A 12,250-nucleotide genomic window follows, 5' to 3' on the forward strand; every position below is an offset into this window, starting at 1 on the left:
GATTTCTTCTTAAGTAGCTATGCTTCAACCAGTTTCTCTTGTGTAATTGCTGCATAAGGTGCATATGCAATAGGTTTTACAATTGTTACACCTTCAGTTGGTGCTACAAAAAATAATTGGTGTTGTTGCTATCACCTTAGACTGTTCACTACATTTCATTTCTAGTGCAATACCTTTGACCTCATTAAACTCTTCTCAAGCCATGCCTGATTCCTTGAGGATGGAATCTATCTTCTTTTCTACATTTTTCTTAATTTTCTTACTGTGAAGTTTTGAATGTACTTCCCTTACCTTTTCTTCATATGTACCCAATCTAGGGCACTCATTGTCCTTTTCTAACTAGAGTATGATCTACTCATACCCTTCTATGAGTTCTACATTCATTTCATATCCCATAGCCTCAATGAATCTTACCCTAAGTTTGACTACTCCCATATAGGTATTGTCAATTTCAACCATGAAACATAATCCATTTTTGTACTTCTCCAGTATGGAGGGAGGTATTTTGTAATGTTTCTTCATCTCAATCTAAAATTTCTTCATCATTTGGTCAATGTCATTGCCTCTAACATTCTTCAATATGGTTCTATAACATTTTTTTGCCATCTTCATAGAACAATCATCACTTTCCCAACTAGTCATACTAGGGAACTGCTTGGTTGCATAGAAGAATAAATGTGTCAGCAAAGACTCAAATCTTTAAAATTGTATTTTTGGTCTTCTTTAACTTTTCAAATTTGTCCAATAACTAGGTTCTGACTATCTCGCATAAGTTAACTTTTCTTCTCTCAATTTCCATTACATAGGCTATGTTCATAAATCCTACTAGTACTATGTTAACCAATAATATCTCATCATGGACTCTACTCAAAATGATTAAGGTCTACTCATGATTGTAAAACTTCATGTAGAACATATAATTTACTAGGTTTAACTCATTTAGGTGTGCATACTCAAATTTTAAGGTTAGGTCATTATTACACATGACTCCTAATTCCTTGTGTATGTCCTCATCTCCAATACTTTCAATCTTACAATGAATATAACTTCTAACATCCTCTACGTGAAGCACATTTTATGGGATTGGAGAAACCACTCCTAATGGATTTTCCATTAGAGAAATAAATGGTTGTTTCTTCAACTTATACCTTGGCCAATCATTTACATCATATATTTTTTGACTTTCTATAATTCTTAACTATATACATTATAAATTCAATTCAAGCTTCATAAAATACCTTAAAATATAGCATTTAGGGCTTTTGTAACTTCACACTTCAAAGGGCTTTCTTCACATGTGAAATCATTGTCTAATCACTCTCAAACCATTCTAAACACTTCACATGATCAAATGGTACTCACAATCTTGTTTGCAATCCTTAAATCACTTTAAATTGGACTCTACATTAAATGCACATCTACCAAAAATTCAAACACTATCACTGATTACCAGTAAACTTGCTTTTTGTCTTCCATATTTTTGTGATCATATCTAAGCTTGTGCACTTGACCATAGCTTACCCTCTATATCATCTACCCTTTATTAACTGCACAACTTCTCATCTGCTCTCTAACATCAGTTATGCTTAACTAACGCTTTGCCTCTGCTAAAACTACATAACTTGGATAGGATGAGTCACAAAAAAATTTTGACTTCAATTTCCCTTCAGGTGCATCAAAATACCGTTCTTCCAAAACTATATAAGAAATCTCTGGATTAAAAGCTTTCACAAATGCTTCTTTGAATTCATCAACATGTTCTTTGATTGCTTGCTTCTAACTATTATTACTACTACTGTCATTCCTTCTATCATTTCCATCAAAATATATTTGCCAACACTTCCCTATTTGCTTTATTGAATGACCCTTTCATATGTAGATAGTAATTATAAATTTGAATATTATCATGTCCATTTACTTATTAAATGACTTTATTAAATCATTTAGGACTAACTGTATTACAAAATAATTATTTTATTATAAATATTTTATTACAATAATTTAGATAATTTTATTTAATGATCATTTTGAAACTAGGAGATTTTTTACTATTAGAGGGATATTACATAATAGAGGAATAGAAGAAATGGGATATAAACAAAGAGAGGTAAAAAGTAAAGCAAGAGGTGATTTAATAAGATAAATATAGGAAAGAAGAAAGAAGGGGTTTCTATGTGTGTAAGTGGTAAAGATATAACTGTAGAGATAGGGAGAGTACATCACCACAATACAAGAAGAATTCAACTAGAAAAAATGTACTCCTATGAAGAGGACAATGCAGTATGCTTATAACAAATATATGGATAGAGGAAGGACTTCTTAATGGAACTCTCATTGAGGTTGTTGGTATTGTTAATGGGCTAGGTTGTAAGGCACCAATTGTCCCCATGTATGTTGTCATAGGTTTTGAAAAATATAGTAGGTCATCATGAAACCAACAATCTCCAAAGAGTATGTCAATTGTACCTATCACATTAGGCTAGTAAAGAAAACTCCCACTCACCATGTCATGAGCTCTTAATATACATAAATTATAGCGTCTCATGCTATAGAAGGCAATAATTGACGTCAGTAAAATAAAAAGAGAAAGAACGAAATTTACAACTATGTCTAGTGTAGAGATTCTAGATAGTCCTCTTATTTAACCCACTTTTACCTTCCATAGGTATGTCAAAATGCAAAATAATCTATATGCAAGTATCATAAAATTAGAGAGATCTCACTTGAAACAACTCCCACATGAGACAAAATGTAACTATTTTTCACATATAGAATAACAAAGATAGACATTATCTCATAAAATGTTGCAATATAAAATAAAATGAAATAAGAGAGAACTCTACAACAAAGATTCCACAACATTATGTGATATATATATATATATATATATATATATATATATAGCACTATCCACGTATACCTTTGAAATTATGGACTCGTCCACCAAATTCATCTGGAACACCCTCCACCAGAGTTCCGGTGCGGATAGAAAAAATGTGGAAAATGTTACTCTGATAGTGGAAAGCATGGACGGCGTTGCGTACACAAGTGCTGACGAAATTCACCTGAGCGCAGACTATGTTGGCAACTTTGTAGGGGACATGGTGGCGGAAATAAGAGGGGTTCTGTACCACGAGATGACTCGCGTGTGGCAGTGGAACGGCCAAGGGAACGACCCCGGTGATCACATTGAAGGAATTGCTGACTATGTAACCTGAACTGCAGGGTTGGCTCCTTCTAACTGGGTTAAGCCAGGCAGTGGAGACAAATGGGACCAGGGTTATGATGTCACTGCCCTTTTCTTGCAGTACTACGAAAGTGTTAGCTCTGGTTTTGTTGCCAACATGAATGCTAAGATGGCTTCTGGTTGGGATCTGGGCTTCTTCAATGACCTCACTGGTAAATCCGTTGATCAGCTTTGGGGCGACTACAAGGCGAAGTATGCTTCTGCCTAAACGAGATTATTGTATGTTATTATGATCTGCCAGAAATGATTAACTATGTCAAATAAGTGAACTCCATATGGGAATTATAAATCACGCACAAACAACGATTGAAGGTGTTCCATCTATAGATAGATAAAATAAATTTTTAAGTTGAATCAATCTCTTCTGATTGAGAGTCGATGGTTTATGTTGGAATTAAACCATGTTTTAATCCTAATGACACCTTTGGCGATAAATGACAGTGCCAGATATATATATATATAGTTTTGTTTCTATGATTTCAATAAGTATATTCTGAAAGTTTAATTATCAATATGCCTCTTCATGAATATAAATCTAAAATCTAAATGAGACTATGGTACACAACTATATTCACTTGCAAAAGGTTAGGAAAAAAACTATATGATTGCAACACAATTATATTCATCAAAATTACAATCGTAGATACATGTATAAAAGTCAGTGATACAACTGGAAAATTAATGATGAATAGTTCCTTTCTATTAATTAAAATAATAAAGTTACATATTAGAAAAAAGGGACAGGGATACAAAGGTAAGTCCACAAGAGTTCAAACGGTCTGAAGTCCAAAAGCTAACAACTGTTCATAAAAATAAAATAGATAAATTACCCTGAGGCAGCCAAAATAGTGCTATCCAAGGTTGGAACCCCATATATCAGTGAGGTTTGTGGGTGGCTCAAGTCGAACCCACACGTCATCAGCAACAATATCCTTGTCTATATCTTCCTCTCCCTCCACCATAGGAGGCAAGATCACCAAATCATGGTGGTAGAATGACCACTTTGGATCTCTACTAGAGGAGGGCCAACTATGAAAAATCAACTATTGCAGTCATTGATTATTAATCTCCTATCGTAAACGATTATTAAATTGTTGAAAATAAATTCCCAACTAATATTGAAAAATAACACAACTGCAACTTCACTTATATAATATGGAAAGAAATGAGCAACACAATGAACACAATATTTTCGGACAAATTGTCCCTGGAAAAACCCCTAAGGGAAACTAGTTCTATAGATGAGGAATTATATTAAACTTCAACAAATCAAGAGATACAAAATTCCTTGGCTCTCATTAGTAGAACTCCAACAACCTCCTAATTTCTCCTATTGATACTCCCCACTGCTATCCCCACGCTAACATTGTGCCCTTGCTAACACTGCAAGACAATTTGCTATCACTACAAAATGCTTCTCAAAAACTTGTGTCTCCAAATGACCCAATGACCCCTTTTTATACTACCCTATTAGAAAAACCAACAACTGAGATTAAATCAAACCAACGGCTAAGATTAAGATGACTCGACAACTAATAATAGAATTGGTTGCAAGGTGTCCAAAAGGGAATCACTAAAATTAGTAAATAATTATCCTTGCAATAACCATTTACTTATTCTTGGCAAGTGGAAAAACAGTTGTCCAATCTACCCATAACTAATGTTGCTATACATAGATAAGGATGAATAGTTGTCCAAGCTACCCATAAATACTACTGTTATTTCTGGCTCAGAAATAACAGTTGTCCAACTAACAATAATTAACACTCCCTCTTAGTGAGGAAGTTGTTCTACATGACACCCATCTTATCTTTGAAGAAGATAAATTTGGCCTTTCCAAAAGCCTTCATCAGAATGTTTGCTACCTACTCATCTGTAGGTATGTATTGTAGTCGAACAATACCTCATTGTACACAATCCCTGATGAAGTGATAGTTGATATCTATATGTTTAGACCTATCATGAAACACTAGATTCTCAGACAACTTGATGCAACTTTGATTATCACAATGTATCATAGTAGTCTCGACCTTCTGACCAAACAAGGCTACTAACAACTTTCAAAGCCATATAGCTTCATATGTCACCATGCTAACTATTATGTATTCTGCTTCTGCTGAACTTAGAGCCACAGACTTCTGCTTCCTACTGAACCAAGATACAACTCCTGACCCCAAACTAAAACAAAACCCTGAAGTGCTCCTTTTGTTCATTGTACTTTACGCCCAATCTACATCAGTATAGCCTATCAACTTAATACCTTCACCTCGGACATATTTGATCCCATACTCAACTATACCACGCAAGTAATGCAATATATGTTTGGCCACTATCCAATGCATTCTCTTTGGTTCAACCATGAACTGACTAAGAGAGTTTACTGCAAATGCTATATCTGATCTAGTATTGACCAAATACATAAGCAAACCAATCAACTATCTATATAAAGTGGGATCTATATCCTTCTCCTTAGTTGTATCTACCTTCCTCCAATTTGTGATCATGGGTGTAGACATGGCTTTGCAATCCTCCATCCCAAATCTCTTCAAGATTTCAATGCAACATTTCCCTTGACCTAGAAAAATTTCTCCAATAGTCTGCCACACCTCCATGCCTAGAAAGTAGTGCACAAGTCCTAAATCCTTCATCTCGAACTCTTCTGCAAGGTTCCTCTTGCAATCCACTATGAGCCCTAGTGAACCTATAAAAAATAGGTCATCCACATAAAGAACAAGAATGAGAATCTCACCCCCAACCACCAAGTAGTAAAGGTTAGCAGCTGCTTCACTCTTAACAAAGCCCATTTTCTGCAAGTATGTATCAATGTGCTCATAACATGCTTTAGGAGCCTGCTTGAGTTTGTATAATGCTTTCTTCAATATGCACATGTGGGTCTCTTTGTTGTGTGCTACAAAGCCTTATGGTTGTTCTATGTATACCTCTTCCTTCAACTCACCATTAAGGAATGTTGTCTTGACATCCATTTGATGGATTTGCCATCCCATCTGTGTTGCAAGTGAGATTACAGCTTGTATAGAAGTATACCTGGCAATTGGAGCAAATGTCTCCTCATAGTCTATTCCCTCCTTCTGAGAAAACCCCTTTGCCACGAACCTTGCCTTGTATTTCTCAATGCTACTATCTGCACCATGCTTTATCTTATAGATCCAGCGTGATCCAACTATAGCCCTATCTGTTGGTCTAGGTACTACCTCCCACACATCATTCTGCATTATTGAAAAATATTCCTCAACCATAGCATCTGGCCATTCCTGATGTTCTACAGCTTCCTGATAGCTAGAAGGCTCACTATCTACAACTGACTAACTAATGTCACATAGTCATTGAACTTGGTTGGTTGTCTTCCCAGTCTAGTAATCTTCCTAGGAGCTCCCATAAACTCTTGAGTATCCCTTTGTGTATTTGGAACCACATGGTTCCCAGTGCCAACTGTAGAGGATGAAATGTCAACCTCTAAGTCTTCTAGATGCATTTCCTGTTGCACCTATTGCTCCATACTCTATGAATCTTCACTGACTGAGTCTACACTCGTACTAGTGATTGTACTTGAGCTTTGTTGCCCTTGACTTGGTCTTGGGGCTTCTGTTGCCTGCTCACTCTGATCATATGTTGGCAAATCTCTAGATCTCCTGAATACCTTTTCCTCCATGAACTTGACATCCCATCTGACAATAATTCTTTTAATCCCCAGAATAAAAATCCTATATGCATTTGAGGTCTCACTATACCCAACAAAGTAACCCCTCTCTGTAGTCTAATCTAACTTTGTACATGTATCTCTAGGAATATGGCAATATGCCAAACTCCTGAATATCCTGAAGTGACTAACATCTGGCTTCTTCCCTGTGAAAGCCTTTTCTAGTGTCATCTTCTCTAAAACCTTGTGTGGAACTCTATTATGAATGTAGACTATTGTATTGCATGCCTCTGCCCATAAGTAACATGGCATGTCCTAGTCATGTAGCATAGCTCTTGCTGCCTCCAATATAGAACGGTTCTTCCTCTTAGCAACTCCATTTTATTGTGGATTGTAAGGAACAGTCCATTCTCTCTTGATTCCTTCTCTGGTACAGAACTCCTGAAAGACATTTCCTTTGTACTCACCTCCATTGTTTGACTAAAGAACCTTTATGTTCTTTCCTATCAAATTCTCCACAAGAGCCTTGAACTCTTGGAATCGACTGAAAACCTCATCCTTAGTCTTCAAGAAGTATATCCAAGTCTTTCTAGAGGAATCATCAATAAAAGTAACATAGTACTCGTATCCTCTAAGAGATTTCGTCGACATCAGTCCACAAACATCTAAATGTACTAGATCAAGAACACCCTTAGATCTGGTGTCACTCCTTGGAAAAGATGCTTTCGCAAACTTCCCCAACACACATCCCTTACATACATCGACATGCTCTATGCTCACCTCTGGAACACCTATCACCATCTCAAAAAGCAATCTAAGTGCTCCATGATGAATATGGACCATCTTCATATGCCATAGCTCTCCAAGATCTCTAAGATTACTATTACTCATGAGTGCCTTAGGAGTATCAAACTATAATCTATAAAGGTGACCACTCCTAACTCCAATAGTTATGGGTGATTTCCAATCCTTGTGCTTAATCAACACATTTTTCCCTCTAAAGAGTACATTATACCCCCTATCCTGAAGAACAGATATAGAAATAAAATTCATACCTAAGCCTGGCACATATAACACATCATGAACTGGAATTATCTTTCCATTCTCCCTCTAAAACTGAATAGTCCCTTTCCCAACAGGGTTGAGTTTGGGCAAGTTTCCCATAGAAATCTAGATGTTGGTATCCTCCTCCTTGTAATTAGAGAAGTACTCTCTAACTCCTGTCATATGAAATGAGGCCCCACTATCTATATACCAAACACATTGTGAGGTTGATCTAACCATACAAGCTATGAGTGCAAACTCATCTTCAATTCTACTAGAGAGTTCTTTTGCACTTGCTGAAGCTTTCATCTGCTTCTTACCCTTCTTCCTCTCTGGGCAATCACTAACATAGTGGCCAAACTTGTGACATCGAAAGCACTTGACCTTAGAAAGGTCCTTCTTCTTCTTCTCACTTTGTGAATTTGATCCTTTGCTAGATCCCTTCTTTTCTTTCCCTTTACCCATTAGGGAAACATTCTCTTGTTCCACCTCATTTTTTAACTCTTGTTGGCCCCATTGACAAGAATTAGTCTAAAATCCTCCTGAGTGAAATTAGTCCACAGTCGATCCTAACTCGGTAAAGTATCTCGTCTACTAACAACTTAAACAAAGACACTCTATTGTTTAGTAAACCCATTTAGGGCTATTCTCACTAGCTCGTCATCACTAGGGCTATCTCTAATAGTTGCCAACTCATCCTTGACAAGTCTAAGCCTAGTGAGGTAACTTGTGACATCTTCTCCCTGATTCATTCGGGTATTCTTTAGCTTCTCTCTGAGAATCAACTTCCTATTGGTGGTAGCATTATGGTATAGATTCAGAATGGCATCCCACATCTTCTTCATCGTGTCTAGCTCTGTGATATGTGGAACAATATGATCCTTGACACCATCAAGGATAATCCTCCTCGCTTTGGCATCATCCTTTCTATATGCTGCAAGCTGGGTTGCATCCATAGGTACAAGTACAAGACTGGTAGCATAATCCTTGATACCATTCTCTTCCAAAAATAAAGAAATTCTGGCCTTCCAGACAAAAAAATTTGAGGCACCATCCAATCTATCCTAATCTCTCAAACCAGCTGAAGCCATCTCAAAGGATTAAAGCAATAATAAATCTAAAGAGATCAAAATTTCTTTCCTAGGGAAAAACTCTTCTACCCTTAACAACACTCTAATACCATGTGAAAAATCAACTATTGGAGTCACTGATTATTAATCTCCTATCGTAAACGATTATTAAACTTTTGAAAACAAATTTCTAGCTAATATTAAAAAATAACACAACTGCAACTTCACTTATATAATATGGAAAGAAATGAGCAACACAATGAACACAATATTTTCAAACAAATTGTCCCTAGAAAAACCCCTAAGGGAAACCAGTTCTACAGATGAGGAATTATATTAAACTTCAACAAATCAAGAGATACAAAATTCCTTGCCTCTCATTGGCAAAACTTCGACAACCTCCTAATTTCTCCTGCTGATATTCTCCACTGCTATCCCCATGCTAACACTGCACCCTTGCTAACACTACAAGACAATTTTCTATCGCTGCAAAATGCTTCTCCAAAACTTGTGTCTCCAAATGACCCAATGACCCCTTTTTATACTACCCTATTGAAAAAACCAATGACTGGGATTAAATCAAACCAACAGCTGAAATTAAGACAACTCGAAAGCCAATAATAGAATTGGTTGCAAGGTGTCCAAAAGGGAATCACTAAAATTAGTAAATAATTATCCTTGCAATAACCATTTACTAATTCTCGACAAGTGGACAAATAGTTATCCAATCTACCCATAACTAATGTTGCTATACACAGATAAGGATGAATAGCTATCCAAGCTACCCATAAATACTACTGCTATTTTTGGGTCAGAAATAATAGTTGTCCAACTAACAATAATTAACACCAACCACAAACAACATGAGGGACTTAAACTCCACCATTTAACAAAAATGACAATAGCTTAAAACTTAGATTTACAGGGCTGCAACTTTTTTTTATCATAACTTCAAATATTGAGTACAACTATCTCCAATTTCTTGTTGAAGTTTAGATTTGTGTGATTCTAGAAAAACAAAAAAGTGCCAACTTATACCACCATTTTGATCCCACATCTTCGTACTTTTATCCTTCATACTTCAAACACAAAAATGAGCCCCTTGACTATAGAAAATAAAATTTGTGGGAGGATACCATTATGAAAGTGATGCCAGTGACACCCAAACCTATCCAAATATGAGTTAATCTAGAGAGAACACTTTACTTATAGATCCTACATTTGCTTCTACAACCAAAAATTCTTTCTAATTCTATTGTTAATCAAATTTTTATTTCAAGCTATTAACAATTAGACTCTATGAATTAGGGTTTCATTTATTTAATTTAATATTTTTCTTATTTTTCTTGAAAGTTATGGGCACAACTAATATTTTTGGGTGTTGTGAGTGTTTTGGTCCATGAATCACTGAACTCACAGAAGTATGTATTTTACAGCTTGGATGCATCACTACCTATTATGTTATCTAGAATCCAACATTTGTAAATTTATATCAGCCATTTCCAAACCCTAATAAAAAAGAGCAATTTGAAGCATGACTAGCCCAACTTAAGAATGATTGTCCTTAGAAGGTCATTTTGAATGAAAGTGTAAAAGGTGGACCTTCTACATAATAAAGTAAGAAAAATGAATATTCTTTCCTCTTTAATTCTCTATTCGCACTATTTCTTATAACAACAAATGTAATGCAAACCATTTTAGATCTTATCCAAAATATTAACCCTATATGACAATCTTCCTAGATTAAATCCAATGCTAAACACTAAGGTAGAAATAAGATTTAGGCAAGAAAATGATCAAGTTAACTACTCAATAATTCAATCTTAATTGATGGATGATTTTCTCATTATTCTTATGCAGGTAATTGAATGATCTTGTAGCACACAAAATAAACCTGGGTAGGATTTCCAAGTGGGAAGCATAGACATGCCAATTGCCAACGAATCTTTTGATTAGTGCATTCCATTGTAATCTTTGTAAAATTATTTTTGACATGAGTTGGAAGTTTCAAAATATTGTGAAATATATTAATATTCTATAATAATATATTTAATTATAAAATATAGAAAATTTTATTTTTAATTACATTTTCTATAGTATTTATTTTTCATTTTTATGTCTGCTATATATTTTTATTTTTTATTTTCTTTTTATAAGGAAGGAACTCAAGCTCTATTGAGCTCTTGTTTCCTTAGCTCTACACTTTGACATTTTATCAGTGAGATTCATTTCCTATTAGTGTGAAAAATATAAACTTGATTGAATATATGAGCTTATCTACAATTACGTAGTATTGTACATTGGCCATTTAGAATCTTTGAATTATATTAAATTTCTTATCATGAATTTGATTGATTTTTTATTTTACTTTTTTATGGGTTATAATTAGCATTATTTTGAAATACTTTTATTTTGAAAGAATAGTTGTTATCCAATATAACCACTAGCCATACTTCCCCTAGTTTAAAAAAGTTTTATCAAAAGAAATTAATATTACATACTAATGGTAGAAGATTCCTAACTTTTTCATAATCTTATTTCAAACAAAATTATATAAGCTCTTACTTTAAACTCTTAATCCCTCTCACACACAACTCTTTTTATGAACAATGTATCAATATTCCCCAACCCCTTAACTACAACAATAAATACTCAAAAGAAGGTAACTACACAATTGTAAAAACACAACTATAATTTACCTAAAAGACAGTAGAAAATACATACATAAAAGTCAAGATGTAAGACCTTTTTCTGTTAATTACATTAAAATGACATCTATTTATTTCTACCATGCCATTGATTAAAGGAGCTCAATCTCTAATGATGTGTCAAGAAAAGATTCACTTCTGAATCTAATGTACAAAAAACTCATTAACTGGGTTTTCTATTATTAGTCTTTGACAAAGTATTCTCAATTGTTTTTGTAAATGAGGTGATGTGTACCTACTGCTTGTTCAAATTAGATTTTATTATGGTCAAAGTCAAAAATAGTATGTTTATTATTCTTGATAGTATTTGGTATGATATGAATGCATAATAGTTGTTAATTTAAAATGACCAAAGAAATGAAATATAACGTAAACAAAGAAGAAATAAAAAGAGTACAAATATTTACCATGGTTTGATGAAACTTTCCTATGTTCATACACTAATAGGAAATTAGTATAAATGTGAATAATTGATGCAATTACATGAATTGCACACAACTATTATAAAGAACTCTCTGAATAT

General features: G+C 34.6%; 1 pseudogene; it reads left to right on the forward strand.

Moving 5' to 3' along the window:
- Positions 1–2,930: 2,930 nt before the first annotated feature.
- Positions 2,931–3,455, forward strand: LOC149555139 (uncharacterized; annotated as a pseudogene).
- Positions 3,456–12,250: the final 8,795 nt, after the last annotated feature.

The sequence above is a fragment of the Cupressus sempervirens genome, chromosome 5 (assembly GCF_028749045.1).
Source record: "Cupressus sempervirens isolate cs-2001-9-10 chromosome 5, ASM2874904v1, whole genome shotgun sequence".
Lineage (NCBI taxonomy): Eukaryota > Viridiplantae > Streptophyta > Pinopsida > Cupressales > Cupressaceae > Cupressus > Cupressus sempervirens.